Genomic DNA, 17,292 nt, shown 5'->3' on the forward strand with positions numbered 1-17,292 from the left:
AAAACTAAGCTCCAAACCTCTTTTATTTTTTTTCCATACGTTTTGTTTTGTCTCATTTTATAACCCGATAGTTTTTTTTTCACGATGTCATATTGTCGATTGGAGATATTGGTATTTTAATGGATTTTTTTTTTGACAAAAATCGTATTCTCCATAAGAGCCCATGTTAAAAGTTGTCAACTTTGAAAATTAATAAAAAAATAACGAGCTTCCAAACAATTACCAAAAAATTACATAAAATGTATTAGTATTTCAAGAATCTACTGTATATATTTCAAAGCATTCTCATATTCGGAAAAAAATCGACGAAATCCCTTAACTTCATCTTTATTAATTGCACTATTAAGTGGTATTGGTAATGGTAATAAATATTCTGGTCTATATGAATATTTTACTTTACCAGAACTACTATATTCTTCAACTTTAATTTTAAAACAATCAATTGTTGACGATTTGATGAAAAACCAGGATGTCCACGTGATATTAAATTTTCAAACATTCTTGGTGATATACCTTGACGATTATAATCTTCATTATTTAATTTAATTTATTATTATTTGGTTCGATTGAATATTTACCAGATAATAAACCACAACCAAGTTTTGATATTTGTGTATCGAAATTATTTGCTGGATCATTATAATTATCATTAAATATATTAACTGATTCATCAACTTATTTTTTAATAAAATCTGGTATTATAAATAATGTTTGCATAACACAATTTAAATAACATAAATTACCAAGATTATTTAAACCAGTATAACCAGCACCATAAATTGGTATTAATTTACTTGATGCTTCTTGTAATGCAACCCATTCACCAAATTTTTGATTTAAATCAAGCTCAAGTTCAATCATTGATTTTTCAGTTTTATCCATATTTGAAATACTGATACCCTAATGTGATAAATGTATTATTAAATTTGGATCATCAACCATATCATTTTCATCATATGAATAAACATCACCATTACCTTTTTTTGTTATTGTACCTAATTTAACAGCAAGTGGATAACCAGTTGTACGATAATGCTTAATTACATGATCATTAATCATTACCACCAGTACCATTAAAAAATTTACGTCCACATAATATACTACCATCAGTTAAATTTAACCATAAATTTTGTGTCAAATCACATTTTTCACATTTCCAATTAGTTGGTGGTATTTTTTTACCATTATTTAATTGTGGCAATGTTGTTGCATGTCTAAAAATTCAAAAAAACAAATAAATATTTATACTTAAACTTATTATTATCTTTTTGTATAATTACTTTGTTATTATTCTTGCTTTACCATCCCATGTACCAGCTAATGCTTCTCTTTCAGCAATTTTAATTGCTGATTCAGCTTCTAATATTCCAGTAATCGATTTTATTATCTGTAAAATTAATTTTGATATGTTTATTTATATTTCAATTTGTATATTATTATTAGCGTTATTTATTTATACCTGTTCTGGTAAATCAACTGATGGATATATCATACTTGTAAAATTTGGGAACATTATTATTTCATAAGTTTCATTATATTTAACAAAGTCACGACTAAAACAAGAAATGTTTTCAAACTGATGAATAATCCATTTGGTGATTCCTTGAATAATATAAATTAAATAATTTATAAATGTTTTTCATGTTTAGAAGTATAAATTAAATAATTTATAAATTTTTTCATGTTTTAGAAGTATTTATAAATTCATTATTTTTAAACAATTATTTTAGCGGTGTATCAAATGAAAATACACTTTCAGCCTTGTAAATTTATAAAATGATAATTTGTAAAATAATAAATAAATAAATGAACAAATGATACATACCTTAAATATTTTCGGTGGATGTTTTGTATGTATATATAAAATAAAATATATTTGTCATGAGATGCTGAATTTCTTGATGACATTTTTCAGGACCATATTGACAAGCAACTCTTGAATGTTTTTTATATGCTGTCAAGAATCATGAGTGCATTTTGGGATTTTTTACTGAACTATGAGCTCATCATAAACAATATTCATTTATATTATTTATTTATATATTTATGTTGTTTATGTTGTTTATTTTTCTTACATTTAACTGCATTTGACGTGAGAGTCAACATATTCTGGAGGTTATGTTATGAATGAATATAAATAAAATAATAATAAAATTATGCAGTGCAGCCAATATAGCAACACAAAAAAAGAGAAAAGAAATAATTGCAAAGTTTACCATTACCAACTGAACGGAAGAAATCTGGTCGATTTGAGAAAAATGAAAAGACCGTAAATATCAAAATTATGCTTTAAATATAATTGAGCAACGGAAAAATCTGATTTTTTTTTTAAAAAAAAGCTCGACATCGATTTATGGGATCATTACCAAACCTCAGCATCCTCATTTAACTCTATCATATTTTAATTAAATTTCTAATAGATTCGCGACGGAAGGGGACAAAATATTTGATGTATAATAAGGCACGGTAGTAGTAGTTAAAATCTCATCTCACACATATTCTCATCAACACACATAAACTTTCTTTCTCATACTTGACTCGAGGCACTACCGTGCCTCTTGATTATTATGATTCCGACCATTTGGAAATAGTTTACTATTCGGCCACCAGATGCCATGGTAAATAGGTCAGAACCCTATTTATTAATTTTTAACAATAAAAATATTAATTTATTATAAATAATATTAACATTAAATATTATTTATTTGATGTAAAAAAAATATGAATAATTAAATTATGTTAACAAAAATTCAATCGTAGTGTCAATTGAAAAATTTATGAATAAAAAAAGACAGTGAAAAAGGTAAACATCATAACAACTTTTATTTTTATTGTTATTAATATTTTTTTGCACATTTTTCTAAAAAATAAGTATTATCAGTGATAAATTTCAAATAATTATATAACAATTAATATTATAATTTGCAGTTGATGGGTATATCATATTCAGTCCAGAGAGACTTGATTTTTGTAAAAAGGAAAAGTGAGGTTAAACCCAGAGTTGACAGTCTACATTTTTGTTGTTGATATGTCATATATGTAAGTAAAAAAAGTAGCTTAATTTAGTTCAAAGAGATTTAATAACAGTCCATATATTTTATAGATACCAATTTTAACAATGGGTCGTTCTGAATCTGAGGTTTGGAAACATTTTAATGTTGTTGCAAGTCCTGAATGCAAATACAAGACAGGAAGTTTTAAATATTGTGGAAAAAAATATGTTTCAAATGCTGGTAGAATGATGAAGCATCTTGCTCAAGAATGTCAAAATTGTGATGATGAAATTTAAACAAATTTTATGGGAATGATTGTGCCAAAAAATAAAATTGATGTCAGACAATCATCTGAGCAAGTTGTAGCACTAATTACGAAGAACAAAATAACTTAAAACAAAGGCTCAATTGACAAGTTTATTGGTACTAAAATTAACATTATTGTACTTAAAAAAGGGTTACAAGTATTAAATTTTAAAGTTCAAAGTACATCAAAAATTAAACATATAAAATTTAAAAACATATCTAGTTTTTAGTTGAGTTTGTCCTTTTTTTTTTTTTTTTTTTTCTCATGAAAAAATTGCTTATTTTTTTGTTTTTTCCTTTTAATTTATTTTTTTTAAGGACAAATTGCAAGTGCAAAATATTGACAAAATAATGCCACAATGAAAATAAAAAGCTTTATTAGTTTTCAACAAGTTCATGGTATAAAAAAATATAAAAAACGTTAACATATGGTATATTTTTAAATTTGTATTATTCTACTTGTTACAATATTATTGTATAATATTGAAAATATTATTAGTCTCAATTTTTCTTCCATTCATTGTTACTAATAAATATAATATATGGAATCTACAGGTCTTGCTATTTTTATTATTCCCAATCATCATTGTTTTTTATATTTATTTTTATCTTCAGTATGTATCATTAAAATTTTTTTTTTTTAACCCGAATTTTATATAAATAACTCAAATATTATATTTTGTTTGTTTATAACAATTTATTTATTTATAATAATTTATTGTTTTTATTATTAATAATTAATCATATTAAACATTGAAATAAGTCTCTGATTTTGGACCTATCGTGAAGCTTCAAATTTTGCGCAAGCGTGTCGATGCCCCGCCCCCGTTTGGTTTTAAACCGGTTATTAACCCATCAAAAAAATAAATAGCCGGCTAATTAACAGCTCTACTGGAATGCGATGCCAGTGTAAATTATGCTTCATGCGCAATAGACTTTTGCTCATACATATAGTAAATTTCAACCAATTCTTTAATTATTAAATAATAATAAAACTATGCATTCCCAAATGATGAAAATCATTTACCAAACGTTCCCAAATCATTCCGAAACGATTCAATATCTTATCTTAGTTTTTTATTTTTCATAATCCTGCTAACCAAGTATATGGAGCCCTCACCAAAATAGCTATTCTCGACATAATTATCCGACGACCCATCGAACACAGCTATACATATGTCATAACTCATAATCATATACATATGATCGATGTGAACTCCAACGTAACACAAAAAAAATGAGCTCTCTAGTCATGAATTACATTTAGCATAGAGGTTTGACAAGAAGTTTTTCAAGCGGCGCCATCGGAAAAAAAGCCCTAAAGTGTAAAATTTATTTTAAAATTTGCCCCACTCTTGCTACATGCGCCCGTTGTGTTGTGTTGGTAGGCAGCAGCGGTCCGATTCACAGCACCCGTATTCAGAGGATGTTCTCATTAGGGCGTTTTTTTTCCGATGGTGGCGTTTGTGCAGCTTTTCTATGTGAAATCGATATAAAAAAAATTTTGTCAAGCACCATCAGCGGAAAAAAAAGGCCCTAATAAGAACAATTTTGCCCCGTGAATACGAATGCAGGGCATTACAATTTAGGGCTTTTTTCATCCACCGGTGGCGCTTGGAGCGGAGCGCCATCAGTGGCAAAAAAAGCCCTGAATTATATCAAATTTGCCCTGTGAATACGGGTGCCGCAGTCCAATTCACAGGGCAAATTTTTTACAATCTAGGTCTTTTTTTTCCCGGTGAAAGCGCTTGTCAAATTCTTTTTATATAGCTGTCACATATTTACACAAGCGCCGCCAGTAGAGGAAAAAAGCCCTAAATTGTAATGCCCTGTGAATTGGACTGCTGTTTGCGTTCGTACGATTGCACGTAAGCACTCACTGTCCTTACCCGACTTCCGTAAAGTTGACATCTTTTTTCATATTGGCATACTTTAATATATTCCAGCAGTCCAATTCACAGGGCATTACAATTTAGGGCTTTTTTCCTCCACTAGCGGCGCTTGTGGAGCTTTTGTATGTGAAATCTATATAAAAAAATTTTACAAGCGCCATCACTGGCAAAAAAAAGCCCTAACTTGTAAAAAATTTGCCCTGTGGGTGCGAACTCATGGGACCACTAAAGTTAGCGGCAGTATGGCGGCCAATATGGCTGCTGTTTTCAATATGGCGGTGGTAAATTCCGTGGTATAAGCACTTTTTGTTGACTTCCGTGACTCTAATTGTACTGTTCGACTCAGATAAAGGGGTGCATTCCTTTAATAAAAAATTTTTTTTCGTTTTGCAATTTCGCCCTGTAATACCGACTAAAAACTAGAAACAGAAAAAACGACAAAAGTGATAAATTTCTCTATGCAATATTCCAGGCTTTACAGTTTACGATAATGTGTGGTATGAGCTATGTGACAATAACAAACAATCACAACAAGTCAATTTTCTATTTATTTCAGTTTGATATAAACATTGAACAGTTATCCATCTAATAATTGAAGGCCAAAAAAAATAATGTCATGTGCCAGTACTGCCACTACACGAAACAGCTTTTTCCTATAAAATTTTGGCTGGTATTACAGGGCGAAATTGCAAAACGAAAAAAAATTTTTTATTAAAGGAATGCACCCAATGGCTCAAACTCACGACACGCAAAAAGTTTGCGTTTTTACATGGCTGCCGGAATTTTGAACATGGCGCCTCCGTGATCCAAGCTTTGAACACTAGATACACTGCACACACATTACACACAACTACACTTTTCAGTGATATTTTGGTAATATATAGTAATTTCTACTGATTTAAACGCGTGATTTATCCATATATGTAATACTACTATATTGCTAACATCCTATCTTCCCAATAAGTGGAGCTTTTCTGGAGGCAAGAGCGTCGACGATATGTCCTTCTCTTTTCAGAGCAGTAAAAAATGAGAAAGAGTAGGGAGGGTTCGGATTAACTCGACAACTCACCAATCCTATTTTTACTTTCTCACGTATATTAAATAAATAAAATAAAATATTTTGAAATAATTAAATGAAAAAAAAAAAAATGAATGAAAAAAATTATTTTACTTTATTCAATATTTATTATTCAAATAATATAATTATTCGTACATTTAAATATATTTGTATACATGTGTATACAATATACATATACATATGTATACAATAGACATATGCATATGTATACAATATACATATACATATGTATACATTGTGTTGGTGAGTTGTGAAGTTAATCCGAACCCTCCCTACGCTCCCTACTCTTTCTCATTTTTTACTGCTCTGAAAAAAGAAGGAAATATCGTCGACGCTCTTGCCTTCAGAGACACAAAACGGCCATATTAGCAATATAGTAGTATTACATATATGGATTTATCCTGTTTCTTACGTTTCAAATGTTTTATCCATGGAATTGTAAACAACTTGAAAACCCACAATATGTTCATCCCTGTCTATCACTAAGCACAAGAAGATTAGTATACTAGTATCACTTCTTGACTGAGCACTTTATTTGTTTACATACAAACTAAGAAGACTAGAGGCCGGGTCTCCATACAAACCTTCGAAATTCTACAGTATATCGAAGAACAGCAGTCCAATTCACAGGGCAAAATTTTTACAATTTAGGGCTTTTTTTTGCCGGTGATGGCGCTTGTCAAATTTTTTTTATATAGATTTCACATACAAAAGCTCTACAAGCGCCGCCAGTAGAGGAAAAAAGCCCTAAATTGTAATGCCCTGTGAATTGGACTGCAGCAATTGAAATTAATGAAAAAGTAGAATAATATTTAACTCTTCGGAATGAACCTATCAGTTACAGTTGAGCTTGCCAATGTTAATTTCGGGGTTAAGACAAACACATATAAACATGAAGCGTCCGTGAGGCTTGAAAAAACCGAATTCGAACCGAACGCAAAGGAACGAGCCTTCATGTTTATATGCGTTAGTCTTACCCCGAAATTAACATTGGCAAGCTCAACTGTAGATGATTTTTCATCAATAGTGCACATCACATTCATTTTTCTTAACAGACAATTCACAGATATCTATTTCTATTATTAAAACTCTCATAGAAAATGAGTAGTAAAAACAGTTCTGGAGGTAGAATTTATCCATATTTATACTTGTTTATACTTATACTATACCATTATATTATTCAAGATATTTCAGGTGATATCGATCCAGTTCAAGAAGAATTCGCTGGTCACGTTCGAGAAGTTGGAAATCATGCAATTTGGAGTCTTTCAAGTTGTAAGCCAGGTTTTGGAGTTGATCAACTACGTGATAATGTAACTGAAACTTATTGGCAATCTGATGGTCAACTTCCGCATTTAGTAAACATCCAATTTCGTAAAAAAACAACAATTAGAGATATTTGTATCTACACTGATTACAAACTCGACGAAAGTTACACTCCAAGCAGGTAAATCGTCCTTAACAAATATTGGTATTCACATTTACATTTTTCAATTGAACAGGAAATTTAATTTATCCGTGTTATTCACAGTCATCTAACTGATATATTTTCGAAACAGAATTAGCATCAGGGCAGGGACAAATTTTAATGATCTTCAAGAAGTTGAAGTTATGGATTTAAATGAACCTAGTGGATGGGTTGTAATTCCAATCAAAGATATGAATGATCGTGCAATCAGGACATTCATGATTCAAATTGCCGTGATAAGTAATCATCAAAATGGCACACACATATGCGACAAATAAAAGTTCACAGTCCAGCTCAAGATTCTTTGAGCTCTTCAGTACCTCACCTCCCGGACAATTTCTTACAAATGAATTCCAACGGTATTCCACAATAAGATGAATCGAAAAAACTGACCCATATTTCAATTTTTAAAAATTGAGAAACTAATCAATACCAGATAACTGAAATTAAAAAAAAAATACATAAATAAAAATATAATAATTAAATAAAAGTGTTGAGTTTGTTACTCTAAAAAATAAAAAGAAGGTTGCAGGTATTTTTGAAATGAAATAATAACTATCATGATAAATAATAATAAATTTATAAAAATAATAATCAAGAATATATCAAGTAATGCAAGTTCATGTATATTTTTATAACTTTGAGATATTTTAAGAATAAAAGTCATTTTTCTTCTAAAAAAATGAAATGATAAACAATTAATATTAAAAGACACTTTAGTTTTGTAAATTTTAAAAAATTAAAAACATCCTAGAGCTTATAAATAAAATTACAGCACCAAATTATTTTACATCTACATAGCATTGGAATAATACGAATTTGACATTAAATAATGTTCATGAAAAAATGAAATAAATGATTGATAACATCACACATTAAAAAAGAAAGAAATTGATATTTGGTATCCAGGGTTGCTTGTGTAACTATGCTAAATATTTAACTTGACCTAAGTTCATGGAGGTGAATATTCACCTCCATGCCTAAGTTTCATTCTTAGAGATTTGAGGGCAGACTTCGATAAAGGCTTGTGGCCACTAGCATAGTTTTTCGACCAAGTTCTATGCCATAGCAGTATAGCACTATCCGCCGCTATGAAAGGAAAAGTTCACATATGACGGCTATAAGGGGGCGTTTTAGTCGTTTCTTGAAATTGTTTTAGCTATACCAACTTGCTTACAAACACATAAAAGATAAATAAAAATATAACCTTTTTTATTTGTTGACAATTTGATATTTTGGCAGTCAATCATTATATATATGGGACATTCTTAGTCAAATCACGGGGTCATCTGCCTGACCCCTTACGATTTTGATAATATGAGCTATTTTTGGTTGATTTTAGGCTGAAATTAAGCCTCTAATTTTTTTAGATTTTTTCATTAATTTTTCTAAGCTCCATCATTTTGAATATCACGATTTTTGCAATTTCTCAAAAAGGACCACTTTTTTTTTCTGAATTTTTTTTCACAGAATCAGGTACACAATACACGCATTTTAAGCACAGCAAAAATCTGGGTCCAGAAATATAAATATTTTTTATTTATTTTTGAAATTTTTTTTTTTCCAAAATGAATATAAGTTTATAATATATAAGTTTTTGATTTCAAAAAAATAAAATAAAACTAGATTTTCTCTTGGTAAATTTTCTGTTTCGGCATTTTTAGAAACTTTTTTTGCTGAAAATAAAAATTTCAAAAATAAAAAAAAAATATTTATATTTCTGCACCCGTATTCAGAGGATGTTCTCATTAGGGCGTTTTTTTTCCGATGGTGGCGTTTGTGAAGCTTTTCTATGTGAAATCTATATAAAAAAAAAATTTTGTCAAGCGCCATCAGCGGAAAAAAAAAGCCCTAATGAGAACAATTTTACCCCGTGAATACGGGTGCAGGACCCAGATTTTTGCTGTGCTTAAAATGCGTGTATTGTATACCTGATTCTGTGAAAAAAAATTCAGAAAAAAAAAAAATGGTCCTTTTTAAGAAATTGCAAAAATAGTGATATTCAAGATGATGGAGTCTAGAAAAATTAATGAAAAAATCTAAAAAAATTAGAGGCTTAATTTCAGCCTAAAATCAACCAAAAATAGCCCATATTATCAAAATCGTAGGGGGTCAGGCAGATGACCCCGTGATTTGACTAAGAATGCCCCATATGTACAATACATGTGTAAATATAAACAAAGAAATTTATTAACAACGCTAACCATTGTTGTTGTATTTTTTTAATGTTGGCTGTATCAAAAAAAACTAGTGTGAAGTTAGCAGTTTTATGCTAAATACTGTAGCAAATTCGTATTGCAATATACAAGGGCTTTTTCATCCACCGGTGACGCTCGTGGAGCTTTTATATGTAAAATCTATATAAAAAAAAATTTATAAGCGCCATCAGTGGCAAAAAAAAGCTCTAAATTGTATAAAATTTGCCCTGTGAATACGGGTGCAGCATTTTTTCAACATAGTCCTCGACGGCCATTTTCTAGTAAATTTCTAGTTAGATATAGTGACACAAGTTCCATGCCATAGCGATATGGCAGAAATAGTTCACATATGACGGCTATAGGGCGGCGTTTTAATCGTTTTTTGAAATTGTTTCAGCTGTACCAACTTGCTTAGAAACGCATAAAAAATAAATAAAAATATAACCTTTCTTATTTGTTGACAATTTGATATTTTGACAGTTAATCATTATACATATGTACTATACATGTGTAAATATAAACAACCAAATTTATTAATAACGCTAACCATTGTTGTTGTATTTTTTAATGTTGGCTGTATCCAAAAAAATTAGTGTGAAGTTAGCGGTTCTATACGGAAGCCCTGGTACGGAAGCCCTGGAGTGCCATCGTGTGTTCTGTGTTACCAACCGTCGTGTGTTAATAACACAGCAGCATTTTATTGAGTTTCGTGTGCTGTGTAAATGACACACAGCATTTTTGTTGATTTTTAAAAATATTGCGATTTTTACGTTTTTTTTAGGGCATATAAGCGCAGCCAAACATGGGGCTGTATTCATCAGTATTTATATACAGAAAATGTAAACAAGTACTTTTCATTAGCTGACAAGCTTGAATTTTATGTTGTCATATTATTAATTAAAACAATATTTGAATAATATTTTTACTTAATTAAAATTACCTATTATTTGCTACTTAATAATTGGTTTTGTTCATTCAACTTGCTGCAAATAACCATCATCCATTGTTGTTAATATTATGTTGTGAGTAAATAGTTTATATTTACGATTTACTACAATATATTTATTTATTTTGTCATAGAGAAATAATCTAAATGATTTCGATTTTAGATTATCAGTATTTTTTTATTTTTTCAATTGTCATGGCGAATCAAGATCAAAAATTGGTTGCTCAAGTGACAGATGGTGAGGAAACATTTGGAATACCTTTAAATAAAAAAAGAAATATCGATATTGCACCGGTTAATGCACTTTTGTCTAACGCCAATGCTTTTTTATATACAGGTCCAACAATTAAATCTAAAACTATATTGCTCTAACTTCTGATGACTAATATATTTTAAATGACAATGAAAATTACATGATGATGGTACTCAATCTTGGTTTTACAAACATCTTAAGTCAGAGCTTAGAAATGTACCGAATGATACTCGTGATACTTTATAATGCTTTGAATTATATTGCACTTGTTTATTTAGTACGAACGCACACAGAAAACACCAAAGTTTGCGTACTTGCAATCGTACGATTACACGTACGCACGCAAGAGAAAAATAAAAATCGACGCGCGCATGCATTATTCGCCATATTATATTTAATATTGTTATTATTATTAATAAACAAATCAAAACCAAGAAGACTAGAAATACAGGAGGACTTACTCCCTATCTCTCGCTCAGTAATCAGTTAGATCGCCAGAGATGGGCGCTAATACGACGGTGCCGAAAAGCACGATAATGCAAACATACTCTGACAATCATCATGTGTATAATGCTTTATTAGTGTTTGTCAGAGTATGTTTGTATTGTGCGCATTGTAAAAAAAAAGCAATACAAGTCGCGCACGTTACCGTGTTACTGCTAGCGCCCCTCAATTATGCGGCGATCACATAGCGGAACGGTTTTTTGAGGCAAGTTCGTCCTCCTGTATTTCTAGTCTTCTTGATCAAAACAAATGGTTTGTGTATGGTCTGTCATATTCAGTGATAATTGTTTATTGAATTATTTTGTTTAAATTGATAAGACGGTGACAACAATTTGGATAATATACAATATTTATACCTAATAATTCACGATTCATGGAAATTATCATAATGAATGTATGTGCTTGGGATATTGTTAAGACGCTGTCAACAGCAGTGTCATGCATGATCTTATATCATTTTAACATCTGAACTTCTTTAGGTAGACATCAGATAACCAGTTTCCGGTAGATTACTGAAAATTACCGGTAACTAAATACGAAAATTACCGGTAACTAAATACGAAAACTTCCAGAAATTTACCGGTAATTCTTGTGGCAACTGCTACCAGTAATCGACCAATAATTTTCCGGTAATCATTATAGTAGTCACTACCAGTAATCTACCAGTAATTTTCCGATAATCTTTGTGGTAAATGTTTACCAGTAATCCACCAGTAATTTTCTGATAATCTTTGTGGTAAATGTTTACCAGTAATCCACCAGTAATTTTCTAGCAATCTTTAAGGTGAATATTTACCAGTAATTTACCAATAATTTTTCGGTAAGGATGGCAGCTACGATAGTTATTATATATATCCCGAGGAACGAAATTTATATATAACTTTATATAATTATATAAAATTTTATAAAGTTGTATAAAGTTATATATGGTTTTATATTGCCACTTTATTTATAAAGCTATATATAACAGGTTGTATAAAACTTTATATAACTATATAAAACTTCATACAATTGTATAAAGTTTTATATAAAGATCAATAACTATTACTTTTATAAAATTTTATACAAGTGTATAAAGGTATATAAAATTGTATAAATGTATATGTAACTGTCTTTTAAAATGGTCAAACGCAAAATTTAGACATAAAAAACTGTCCACGCTCAGGACTTGAACCCCATACCTTTCGGTTACTAACCCGACGCAGTACCCGATGCGCCACGATAACGCATGTGAATACAAAAATTTATTTGCTTTACATCAACAAGCAAAAGTCACGCCTGCGCAGTCGACTAAAAAGTGGGGGCAGTTGACATTTCTGAGTCCGTCATCAATTTGCTATGCCCCATTGTAATTTTAAATATGTTATTAAGTTATTAAAATTACTATGCGACATTGTAAATTTTCAGAGGATCATTTTAATTTTGTCCACAACAGCAGAGTAAATTTTATAAATATACAAAGCAAAAAAAAAAAAAATATTTTTTGCTATGGTGCAATGTAATTTTTAGGCTGGATTATTGTAAATATGGTTTCTGTAAAAATTTCTTTATGCGTTGTAATTTTTTCATCGGGAAATAGCAAAAAAAAACGTAAGAAAATTGCTATGGTACATTTTAATTTTTCAGAACTACAATTGTTTTTTTTCGTTAAAATGATAGTAAATTTTTTAATAGTCAAAAGATAGTTCTTTGGTAATGTGGCAGCATAGTAAAATTTGATGAAATTTTTTTTCCGTGTAAACTCTATTTACCTTATACCTTCTTTGCTTACATACTTATTATACTTATTGACCTTTTTTTCGATAGTAACCTATCATTTTTCGTTCATGATGCTGTTGGAATCCGAATAGAACACATTATTCCAATTAAAGAAGCCAGCGAATATATGAACTCGCTCTATATTATTATTTGTAACTTTGGTTCACTAATTTATAAATATTATTTTCTATAAAGGTTAATATAATTATATAAAACTGTACATGTATAAAACTTATTTATACTGCTATATATAGCTATATATAACCTTATGAAGGTATATAAAGTTATATAACTATATATAACTTTATATACCTTTATAACGATCGTTCCTTGAGTAAAAATATCTTCGTATATTCATATACAAGTTTATATACTTTTATAAAACTATATGAAACTTTATACAGCTACATATAGAAATATATAGCTTTATATAATTATAAATACTTATACACAAATCGTTCACAACTTTGTACACATTTATATATAACTTTATAAAATTATATATAGCTGTATATAACCGTATAAAGTTGTATATAATTATATATAGAGAGTTTAAAAATTCTACAAATTTTAATATAATTATATAAAATTATATAAAATTTTATAAAGTTATATGTGAATATATAAAGGTATATAAAGATATATATTAACTTCGTTCCTCGGGTATATTCATATTTGAACAAATTATATTTAAATTATATTTTTAATCATGATTGAAAAAAAAATTATATGCATCTTCAATTTTCTACTGTGTGTATAACAAAAAATATCTTTAAAGAAAATAAATACTAAGCGATACCGTGTTATTTTGGCGAAAATGATTGTTCCAATTTCCTCCGATTTTGTAAAATCGAAGACATTCAGAAAAAATTGGTAGAAGGAGAAAAAAAATTTCCCCGAGGAAATTCTAAACACATTGCAGGTAATCAATAGATATAACTATTTATTTTAAACAGCAATATTATAATTATATTATAGTATTATTAATCGATTTCAGGAATATTTGTAGAAAATTTCGTCTAAAGTTTTTCAATAAAATTTATAACAAAAATGACAAACTGTTTTCAGAAATATTCTACATACTTTCTGATAAACCATTCTACAAATTGTTTTTTGAGACTAATTTTGTAAAAGACGCCATAACACACAATTGATAGTGCGTAGAGAAATATTTTTACGTAAGAACATTAATTTTTAAGCTACATCTTGTCCTTAGCTACTGCTTTTCCTTTGGCATTTTTATTTTTAAAAAATAAAATTACATGAGTATTATTCATTTAGTGGATGAAAATGTCCAAGGAAAATCAGTAGCTAAGGAAAAAATGTAGCTGAGAAATTGAAGTTGCCAAAAAAATTATGTAGCTTGAAATATAATTTTTTTGGCAACTGTAATTCTTTAGCTACTGCTTTTCCTTAAACATTTTTATTTTTTAAAATAAAATTTACATGTATTATCATAAAAATAAAAGTTGTTAGAATTATGCAGGAAATAATGTTGCTTAAAATATAATTCTTTGGCAACATTATTTCCTTGAAACATAATTCTTCGGCAACCTTAATTCCTTAGCTACATCTTTTTCTTAGCTACTGCTTTTCCTTGGACATTTTTATTTATTTTATCATAAATTTATAATACATGTAAATTTTTTTTTTAGGGAATTTTAATTTCCTATTGTTTTCGCTTTTTATCTGGACCCCTCCCAACCATGGTAGACCCTCCCCCTCCCCGAAAACTTTCTAAGTCCCTTAATCTAATACGATAAAAATGGGGAACATCATTAAATATGAAGGAAAATATAGAAAAATCACTGAAAATAAAGAAAAAAAACAATAAATATGGGAAAATATCAGTAAATATGAAGGAAAAATTACTGAATATAAAGAAAAAAGCGCTAAATATAAAGAAAACTCTTATAATTATGGGAAAATATCAGGGAAATACTAGTAAATATCAAGGAAAAATCACTGAATATGAAAAAAAATACGATACATATGGGAAAATATCAGTAAATGTAAAGAACAATGTAGAAAAAAATAGAAAAATATCAAAGAAAAATCAGTGAATATAAAGAAAAAAACGATAAATATGGGAAAATATCAGTGAATACAAAGGAAAATATAGAAAAGTGACTGAATATAAAGAAAAAAACGATAAATAAGGGAACATATCACTTATGCCCCCCCCCCCCCCACTAATTCCTTAGCTACATCTTTTCCTTGGACATTTTTTATTTATTTCATAAATAAAATACATGTAAATTTTTTTTTAAAAATGCAAATATCCAAGAAAAAGCAGTAGAAGAAAGATAAAGGATTAAGTTATTGCAAGAATTATATTTTAAGTAACATTATTTCCTTAAAACATAATTCTTTGGCAACCTTAATTTCTTAGCTACATCTTTTCCTTAGCTACGGAATATTTTTAAGCTAAGGAATATTTTTATGTATACATGATATTAATTATTAATTGATTCCAGAAATTTTTGTAGAAATAGAAAAATTTATAAAAAAGATTTATTTATTCAATTTCGTAAAATAAATATAATATTGATTACTCGATATGCTGATTTTTTTTCGGAAATACGAGCTTGATAAATATCATATGTGTCGCATATTTTTTTCTTTCTTTATTATACGCAAAGTGGAAAATCAAGATGAGCAACAAAAAAAATATGTTCGAAAAATACAATTTGATAAAGATCCCCAGATCTGGATCTGGAAATCTTTATCATTTTAGCTGCAATGATTACCGGAAAATTACTGGTAGATTACTGGTAAAGATTTGCCACAAAGATTATCAGAAAATTACTGGTAGATAACTTTTAATTATTTACCACAAAGATTACTGGAAAATTACTGGTAGATTACTGATAATATTTTTGGTAAATGTTTACTAGTAATCTACCGGTAATTTTCCAATAATATTTGTGGTAAATGTTTACCAGTAATCTATCAGTAATTTTCTGATAATCTTTGTGGCAAATGTTTACCAGTAATCTACCAGTAATTTTCCGTTTACCTGTGTTTTGAAATATTTTGTATTTACCAGTAAATTTCCGGTAATTTACTAGTAGCATATTGTCTTGGTTATCTGCAGTTCAACACAAAACTATTTAAAAATGATCTCAGTGACTTATAGTTACACCGTAAGTCAATATTTCTTTAAAAACTATTGCTTAAAACTATCATTTATTCATTATTTACTATACATTATTTTATTATCTGTTTTTTTCAGTAAAGAACAATGAAAGCTATTTGTGGCCACAACCAATACAAATTGACATTATCTTCGAAGAAGTTAACAGCCATCTAAAATTCAGTGATCTTCTAAATGTAATTTTAAATCCAACTGGTCTTTCATATTAAGAAAAAGATGGTGAAGATATTGTACTTATAAGTTATAAGTAACGCATGAAACGTCACTTTGTTATTTTTAAAAAGTAAAAAAAAAAATTCATAATAAGAGTTGTATTTTTAGATAATTTTGATAAAAGTTGATAATAAAAAATTTATTTTCATTTACAATTATATTATATAATTTCATTATACAATTACATTATCTTTCAGCTACTTGTCTGAGGTGGCCAGTATACAATGATGATAATTACAATTATTTCTAATATTTATCACAATTACTCCTCTGTTAACCCTGGCGGAAATGGTGAGAGCTAAGCCAGAAGAAAATGATATCGCTTTTGTCGCCATAGCCAGAGCAAAACCAGAGCAAAGCCAGAGATAATAAAAACAGAATATTAACGATATCAAACGTAAATTTGGGCTGTATATGGATATATTATTCAAAATAAATTATTATTGAACTTATTTTTAGCAATAATATTGATGTAAAGAGATAAATATAAGTATAACAAGTAATATAAAAGTTGACAGATTTTGAC

At 28.8% G+C, this 17,292-nt stretch overlaps 3 long non-coding RNA genes and 2 pseudogenes across 3 annotated transcripts; 4 read left to right on the forward strand and 1 right to left on the reverse strand.

Moving 5' to 3' along the window:
• Positions 1 to 223: 223 nt before the first annotated feature.
• Positions 224 to 6,868, reverse strand: LOC122849110 (annotated as a pseudogene).
• Positions 2,860 to 3,302, forward strand: LOC122849172. The gene is made up of 2 exons (XR_006373523.1): positions 2,860 to 3,039; positions 3,104 to 3,302. It is a non-coding gene; the product is annotated as an uncharacterized LOC122849172 (long non-coding RNA).
• A 265-nt stretch (positions 6,869 to 7,133) lies between the features above and the next one.
• LOC122849136 lies at positions 7,134 to 8,130 on the forward strand (annotated as a pseudogene).
• Positions 8,131 to 10,724: 2,594 nt separating this feature from the next.
• On the forward strand, positions 10,725 to 11,459 carry LOC122849165. The gene is made up of 3 exons (XR_006373517.1): positions 10,725 to 10,957; positions 11,045 to 11,119; positions 11,219 to 11,459. It is a non-coding gene; the product is annotated as an uncharacterized LOC122849165 (long non-coding RNA).
• A 5,041-nt stretch (positions 11,460 to 16,500) lies between these two features.
• On the forward strand, positions 16,501 to 17,292 carry LOC122849171. Its single transcript, XR_006373522.1, has 3 exons — positions 16,501 to 16,542; positions 16,632 to 16,729; positions 16,964 to 17,292. It is a non-coding gene; the product is annotated as an uncharacterized LOC122849171 (long non-coding RNA).

Source organism: Aphidius gifuensis, linkage group LG2, assembly GCF_014905175.1.
Source record: "Aphidius gifuensis isolate YNYX2018 linkage group LG2, ASM1490517v1, whole genome shotgun sequence".
In the NCBI taxonomy this organism is placed as follows: Eukaryota; Metazoa; Arthropoda; class Insecta; order Hymenoptera; family Braconidae; genus Aphidius; species Aphidius gifuensis.